General features: G+C 47.7%; 1 long non-coding RNA gene across 2 annotated transcripts; it reads left to right on the top strand.

Annotated features, from left to right (window-relative positions):
• The first annotated feature begins 843 nt into the window (after positions 1–843).
• On the top strand, positions 844–6,048 carry LOC137760016 (uncharacterized). Of its 2 annotated transcripts, XR_011073226.1 has the most exons (4): positions 844–1,568; positions 3,835–3,960; positions 4,254–4,395; positions 4,868–6,048. It is a non-coding gene; the product is annotated as an uncharacterized lncRNA (long non-coding RNA). The 2 variants fall into 2 exon arrangements; XR_011073225.1 differs by having other exon boundaries at positions 4,254–6,048.
• Positions 6,049–6,763: the final 715 nt, after the last annotated feature.

Here is a 6,763-nt window from a genome sequence, read left to right as displayed (position 1 = left end):
AGGTTAATAAACTTTCAGCAATGTTTTGGGCCACTTGTTAAACATAAGCCATTATTAAAAATTAAATTATATAAACTCATGATTAAATAAATTATATTAAAAACAATGTGATAAGTACCCCAAACTCATCACTTTCTAATTATTTTGCTATTATCCGTCCTTCTGCGATTATTTCTGTCTTCTGTGTGTATGGTAGAAAAACCATATAATGGTGTGCTACTGTTCATTTTATCCTAACTGCATGTTCATAATGTAGTAATGTCATATTGATAGCTTGAAATTGGCCCCAGTAGGAGTTTTTAAGGAAATTGGCAAACACTACAATTCAGTGTCACCGATTATAGTTTTCACTCATTTTTACCACTGATCACTGCAGTGTCAAGAGAAGTCCCAGGGGATCTTCTAGGTTGCATCTATTCTTTTCTCTTCCTGAATTATGTAGTAGCTATGTTACAACACCACAGTAGTATGAGGAGGTAAGATAGCCAAGTCTTTGAAACCTTTGTTTTTGTCTCCTGACTGAAGCATTCTTCTCTCAAGACTAGAATCTGTAAGCCAACAGAGCACAGAATTGTAGGGATGGGAAGCAGAAATTCTGTGAGTCATTAGTTCTGAAAGTGACAAGCAAGCACCTCCACATCCACTGCTTGGTTCCTGGCCCTGTGTACTGGTTGCTGGTTCAAGGAATATACCATGTACTGTAGATCAATGAACTAACCTCAAAGGTGTTGTCTCTCCAGTGGCGCTATAACTTGAGTTTTCCATAGGTGATTACACCCTTCTATAAAGCCAGTTGCCTCTGAGTGATTTGGTACATGGTAAAAACTTTGAATAAGGTCTATCAACCAACTTCCTAATTTTGCAGAAAAATGGGTTCCTTAGGAGCAAGGTGGTCTTTGATACCAAGTCTGTGTAGAACGTGAGTCCACAGACGGTTGTGCTGGCGGAAGTGTGATGGGCATGCTAAACAAATCCAAATGTGTTTCTGTGAGGACAAAACACCACCCTCTCCAAAGAGTGCTGTATGAAGCCTAGGTCAGTCACTGTTGGCCAGTTGAGCCCATGAGATCAAGAACTTAGGGATCAGAGCTTTTCAGTCTTTCTTTCAGCTGGTCATTGCTCTTGGAAGGAACCGCCCACCGCATAGTCCTTGAATTCTCAGGCTTTTCGTACTGTTCTCTGATGATGGCTCCCCATGGCCTTCAGTTTGAAATCCAAGTTCCTTAGTATGGTTGTTCTTATTTGGAGCCCCGCCTACCTCTCCAGCTTCACATCTCACCCACCCTTTTTTGCAGCACCTCAGCCCCAGCCAGACTAAGCTACTTGCCGTGTTGAATGCTTTCGTCCTCAACCCGCATCCCAAGCCACTCTGCCTCCCCTGCTTTTGCACTTGCTCTTGTCCGCCAGACGCCTCCTTTCACGTGTCCTCTGCCTTGGCCCTTTAAGACTTTCCTCTCTTGCTCCCTCTCCCCAGGGGAAATGGATCCTTAAGAACTCGTGAACCACCCCTGCAGACCCATCTACCCAACAGGCCTAGAGGACGGAAACGTGAGCTGAATGAGTAACAGGCAAGTGTCTGTTGGAGCTGCCCTGGCTTATTTGAGCGCAGACAGTGCGGTGACAGCAGCAGAGCATGCCGGGGCCAATGGGAAGGCAGGGTGAGGCCTGTGGTCAGGGAGAGTGGAGGACACTTCCTCCCCCCACTGCATGAGACCGGATGCTGCCTCGCTGTGCCATGGCCCAGCAGCAGTGAAAAGCTGGCCTCGGGGCCTGGCCAGGACCCACCTCAGGGAGCTACCACACACCTCACGTAGCCTTTGAAGGCCTCTCAGTAACTCCACGGCGTAAGCTGCACAATGAAGGTTCACGTGTAAACCCAGAGCTCACACCTCCTACTGCTGGTGTGGGTGTTCAGTCTCTCCACAGTCACTTAAGAAGCGTGCGTAATGAGTTTGTGTGGGTAGCAATAAAGTCTTGGAGGCATAAGGGATCCCATCGTTTCTTGAACATGAACAGTCACTGCCAGTTCATTTCATTGGAGGACAGCTCCTGTTACAAAACCTTTTCCTTATTTTAACGAAATCTGCCTTCCCAAGACATCCCCGTGGTGATCCTGAGCCTAAAAACAGTCTATAAAGGTGACTAGAAAATGGCATTACCTTTCTTTTTTTTTTGACAGCCACATTCCATTACTGATTCGTATGGAGCTTATTACCAAGTAAAGCCTCTAGGACTGTTTTCAGATGTAATTAAATCAGGCCTCATAGTGTTATTATGCAGATAACTGAGAACAAATAAGTAAGGGACTTTACAATTAAACCTATTAAATGTTGTCATGTTGGTTTAGGCCTGGCCTTTCCCAATTGGCCCGGCATTGTAGGAATTGAGCTAGAGTACCAGAGATGTTGCAAGCGGGCAGGAGATGGCAGGAGAGAGCCGGGAACTACCACCACTGTGGCCTCCAGGACTGTGAGGGTGTGGAGGCCTGGGCTCTAGCTGCTGGGGGGAAAACAGGGAATGGGGGCAGAACTGGCCCCTGGGGTGAGGAGCAGGGGGAGGGCTGAGGATGCACATAAACCCAGAGCAAGGGAACCAGAAGAGGAGAGTTTGCAGGTACTGAGAGAGGTGGGCTAAAGGGGGGAAGCAGAATCACGTGCCTGCGGAAGGACTCCTGAGCCCCACGTGGGACATACAGACTTAGGGATCACCAAAGCCAGCCCCCAGACACAACAACAACCTAAAGGGGCAGCGAGAGGGAAATGGGCAAATAAATCATGTAACCCACATGTGACAGAATATTCTGCCCCGATTAAAAAGGGTGTTTCCAAAGACTTTTAATGGCAGAAAGATGTTTTTCAGTTGAAGCTTAAATCCTCCTGTTGATATCAATGATGTAGTAAAGATCTGTGGCGTGTGTGTATGTCTCCTATATATATATGTATGAATGAATAAATATTCTGAACATTCCTTCTGTATCGAGAGAGAGAAATCAGTCAAAAAGTTAACATTGCTTATAGTTTCCAAATCTGCCTCAGAGAGCATATGCTACTTTTTAAATTGGAAATTACAGTAAATGTTATCCGAATCTCCAGTTTCCAAGAATTGGGGCGCAGTGAATAGAGTACAGTGATGGGATCCTTGCTTAACACCTGGAATTCTGAACCTACTGCTCTTAAGGCAGGTAACCATTAGCTATTTATCAAACACTTAGCCTGGGCCAGCCACTCTGTTGGCACGCATGGATACAAAGGTGAAGAAAGCCCTATTGTGTTGTTAGTTGCAACTATGGTAAATAGTATCATAAATTCTTGCACAATACACAGTAAGAGTTAAGGAGCAGACTTTATTGGGAGAAACACGCAAAGTAAAGATCAGCAAGGAGAGACATGAGGTCCCCATCTTTTCAACATCCCATGGAGAGGCATGCTGGGTTTGTTAGTCTGATGGAGGGACACTAGAGGAGTGGTCCAGGAAAGCAGTCACCTTTCACGTGGGGACCTGGGGACCTGTGGGAGTTTCAGGCAGGACAGACCCTCTTGCTGGAGCAAAGGAGCACCTGGTCCCATAGGAAGCTGAGAAGAGGAGGCCCCTAAAACCATAGCCAGCTACTGGGGTCATTTTCACGTGATCCTCCTTGTACCCCCAGGCACTGTCCTTGTTCTTACAACGCTCACAGCATGCCAGGAAGACAGATATGTATCCAGAAAACCATAGTCCACTGGTAGTTTTAGGTCTTAACCACCATAGAGCTGCCCAGATTCTGCCATGGCCCATCATTTGAGCCTGCCAAGATGTTTTTGAATTGAGTCATCCCAAATTTGCTGTTCCTCACAGCTTTGTGTCATCAGCACAGTGACAGACCTGTTCTCATTGTCTTCATCCCAATGGCCCAAGGAGCCAGCCTCTCAGCGGCCACCAGGAGGGTCCTCGGGGCTGACTGGACTCCGCCCCATCAGCCAGGTAGGAATCTGCCCAGAGGTGCTGTCATCTCCCTTGCCCCTTCCTTAGCCCCGTGGGAATCCAGACCTCCCCCAGGCTTCTCACGTTCCCCATCGAGCCCCATGTGAGCAGATCGTCTTCAGGCCCTGTAACCTCCATCCCTTCCTCTCTCCATGCCCACTGCCACTCCACCACCTCAGGCCTCCTTTGTCTCCAGCCTGAACAACCATCATGGTCTCCCAGCTGGTCCCCTGGCTTCTATTTCTTCCTCCTCCTACCCACCTTACATTCTACAACCATCGTCTTTGAAACAGGTGTCCAGCTGGAGTATCATTCAGCAATAAAAAAGAACACACTGCTGATTCATGCTGCCATGTGATGAACCTGGAAACATGACGCTGAGCGAATGGAACCAGAGGCAAAAGACCACACACTGTGTGATTCCATTTATATGAGGTATCTAGAAATAGCAAACGTATAGAGACATAAAGCAGATTAGTGATTGCCTGGGGCCAGGGGTAGGAATGGGGATTGACTACAAATGCCCACGTGGGACTCTTTGAGGTAACAGAAATGTCCTAAAACTGGATTACGGTAATGGTTACACAACTCTGTAAATTTACTGAGAATTATTGAATTGTACACTTAAAAAAATCTGGCACATATGCAGGGCAAAGGGAGGGATTGATGAGGGTGGACGGGACAGAGGGCTCTGGTGTCCTCTAGAAGGATCCAAAATATTCCACTGTGTTTTTTGTGAGATCATCCAAGTGGCTTTATGAATGAGATTAATGTGATACTAATTCTTTACATGAGAGAAGATTTTTTTAACCATAGAGATAATGAATATATTCTTATTTTAACGAGATCATTCTGACCATGTTACCATCTGCCTAAAAACTTTCTTAACCCTGTGCCTGTAACGCAGAGTCAAGGGGCCTCACCATGGCATCGGCGCCCTCCCATGGCAACGGTCTCCAGTGTTCCTCCTTAAGTACCCTGCACTCCAGTCACACTGGATTACTTGTGGTGTCCCCAACACACCAGGCACGTGTAATGCCTCTGTTCACCCTTTATCTCCACCTCGTGTCCTGACCAAGCGTCGTCTTTCAAAGCCCAGCTCACATGGCACCTTTGCTTAGTGGGATTGATGATTCTTTTATCTCTGTTCTCCCATCCCCTCCATTAAAGCACATTTCATTGTGCTACACAGCCACCTGCCTCTGTCTCTTGTACTGGAGTATAAACTCCTGAGGGGAGAGGCTGTGTCTTAGTCATCTGCACATCCACAGGGCATGCAGCGGGTGCTCACTTGTTCCTCACTCATTCAACAGTCATCCGTCTGGAGCTGGGTTTCCCAACCTTGGCACCATGGCCATGTTGGAACAGGTAATTCTTTGTGGTGAGGGCTGCCCTGCACGTTGTAGGAAGTTAAGCCTCTGACCCTGGCTTACCCTCATCCCTGGCCTCTGACCGCTGCATGTCAGTAGCACCACACACACCCAGTTGTGACAACCTAATGGGGTCTCTAGACCTTGCAGATGTCCTGGGGAGAGAACCGCTGGTTTAGAGCCTTCTCTGTGACAAGCAATGTGCTTAGGATCATCATTGTGTTTTGTGGAAAACATGCTGGGACTAAGGAGAGAGCCCTGCAGCCCACCCGCAGTTACTACTTGCCAGCTGCCCTCAGAAAGGAGATTGGTCGGCTGGGGAGTCCGAGCTCAGCCTCACCAGGTCTACCAGCCCTGTAACCCTGTCAAGCCCCAGCGCCTGCCTCGACTTTAGTTGTGTGTTGATTTCTCTTAACTCAGTCTGTCTTCACCTTTTAAGTTCCAGAACCTTTGCCTGGGTAGGGAAGACGGGAGTAAAATGGGAGGTTTGCAGTTCTGCTTTCTCACTGTCACCTGTGAGCCGCCCACTCTGCCACAAGCACCAGCTTGTCCCTTCCTCTTCGTATTCATGTGGAACTACGTTACCAAAGCCCCTCCTATTGTCCTGGGGATATTCGCAAGCCTAAGCGCATTCTCCCAACACCCACTTTACGGGCGGGGGGTGGAGCCTCTGTTGCTGCCTGCCACGATGCTTCCTTTGCCCTTTGTCCTTTTTGCCTCTGAGGAATAAATTATTTGTGTATTCTCAGAATTTGTAAAAGCCTCCCATCTTTCTTGAGTCATCTTCCTGTTTCTAGAGTTTCCAGCTCTGCTTGTCCTGAGATCTCCTTCCTAAAGTCTATAGACACTCATTTTAATATTAAATATTTATATACTAGTAGAGACAGATTAAACGCAGAACATATGACTCCAAACCCAGAGTAGGATTATCCACTCTATTACTATTACATCTCCCGGTTTCCATATTTACTTTCCCGGTTATCACATTATCTTAGTTTGAGTCCCTCCAGTTACAGACCTGCGAGAAGGATTTGAGTGTAGGTCATTTTTTGAAAAGTGATCCCAGGAGACATGGGCAAGGGAGTGGAGAATTGAGGCAAGAAAGGAAGGGAGCTCATGGAATGTGTGTTATCATGCCCGCGTTTCCACTGTGGGCAAGGGAAGCTTAATCCCAGTGGGAGCCCTGGGAGGCCCAGGAGAGCGGCCTCAGAGCTGCCCCACAGAAGGGAAAGGAGGCTGGAGGTTGATTCGCCAAATCCCCATCCTCGGTGTTCGTGGGCACTTTCCGAGGCATTAGCTCTGCCTCTGCGGCTTGCCCTGCCTGGGCTTCATGCCAAGACTCAGGTGCTCCCAGGACACAGGAAAGAGTGTGGGATGTGGGCACAGACCTAGTCTTCAGCCATGTTCTGGGTTGACCATATGTCCTCAATTTC

This window comes from Eschrichtius robustus, chromosome 1 (assembly GCF_028021215.1).
Source record: "Eschrichtius robustus isolate mEscRob2 chromosome 1, mEscRob2.pri, whole genome shotgun sequence".
NCBI lineage: Eukaryota > Metazoa > Chordata > Mammalia > Artiodactyla > Eschrichtiidae > Eschrichtius > Eschrichtius robustus.
This window is presented reverse-complemented; position numbering and strand designations above follow the sequence as displayed.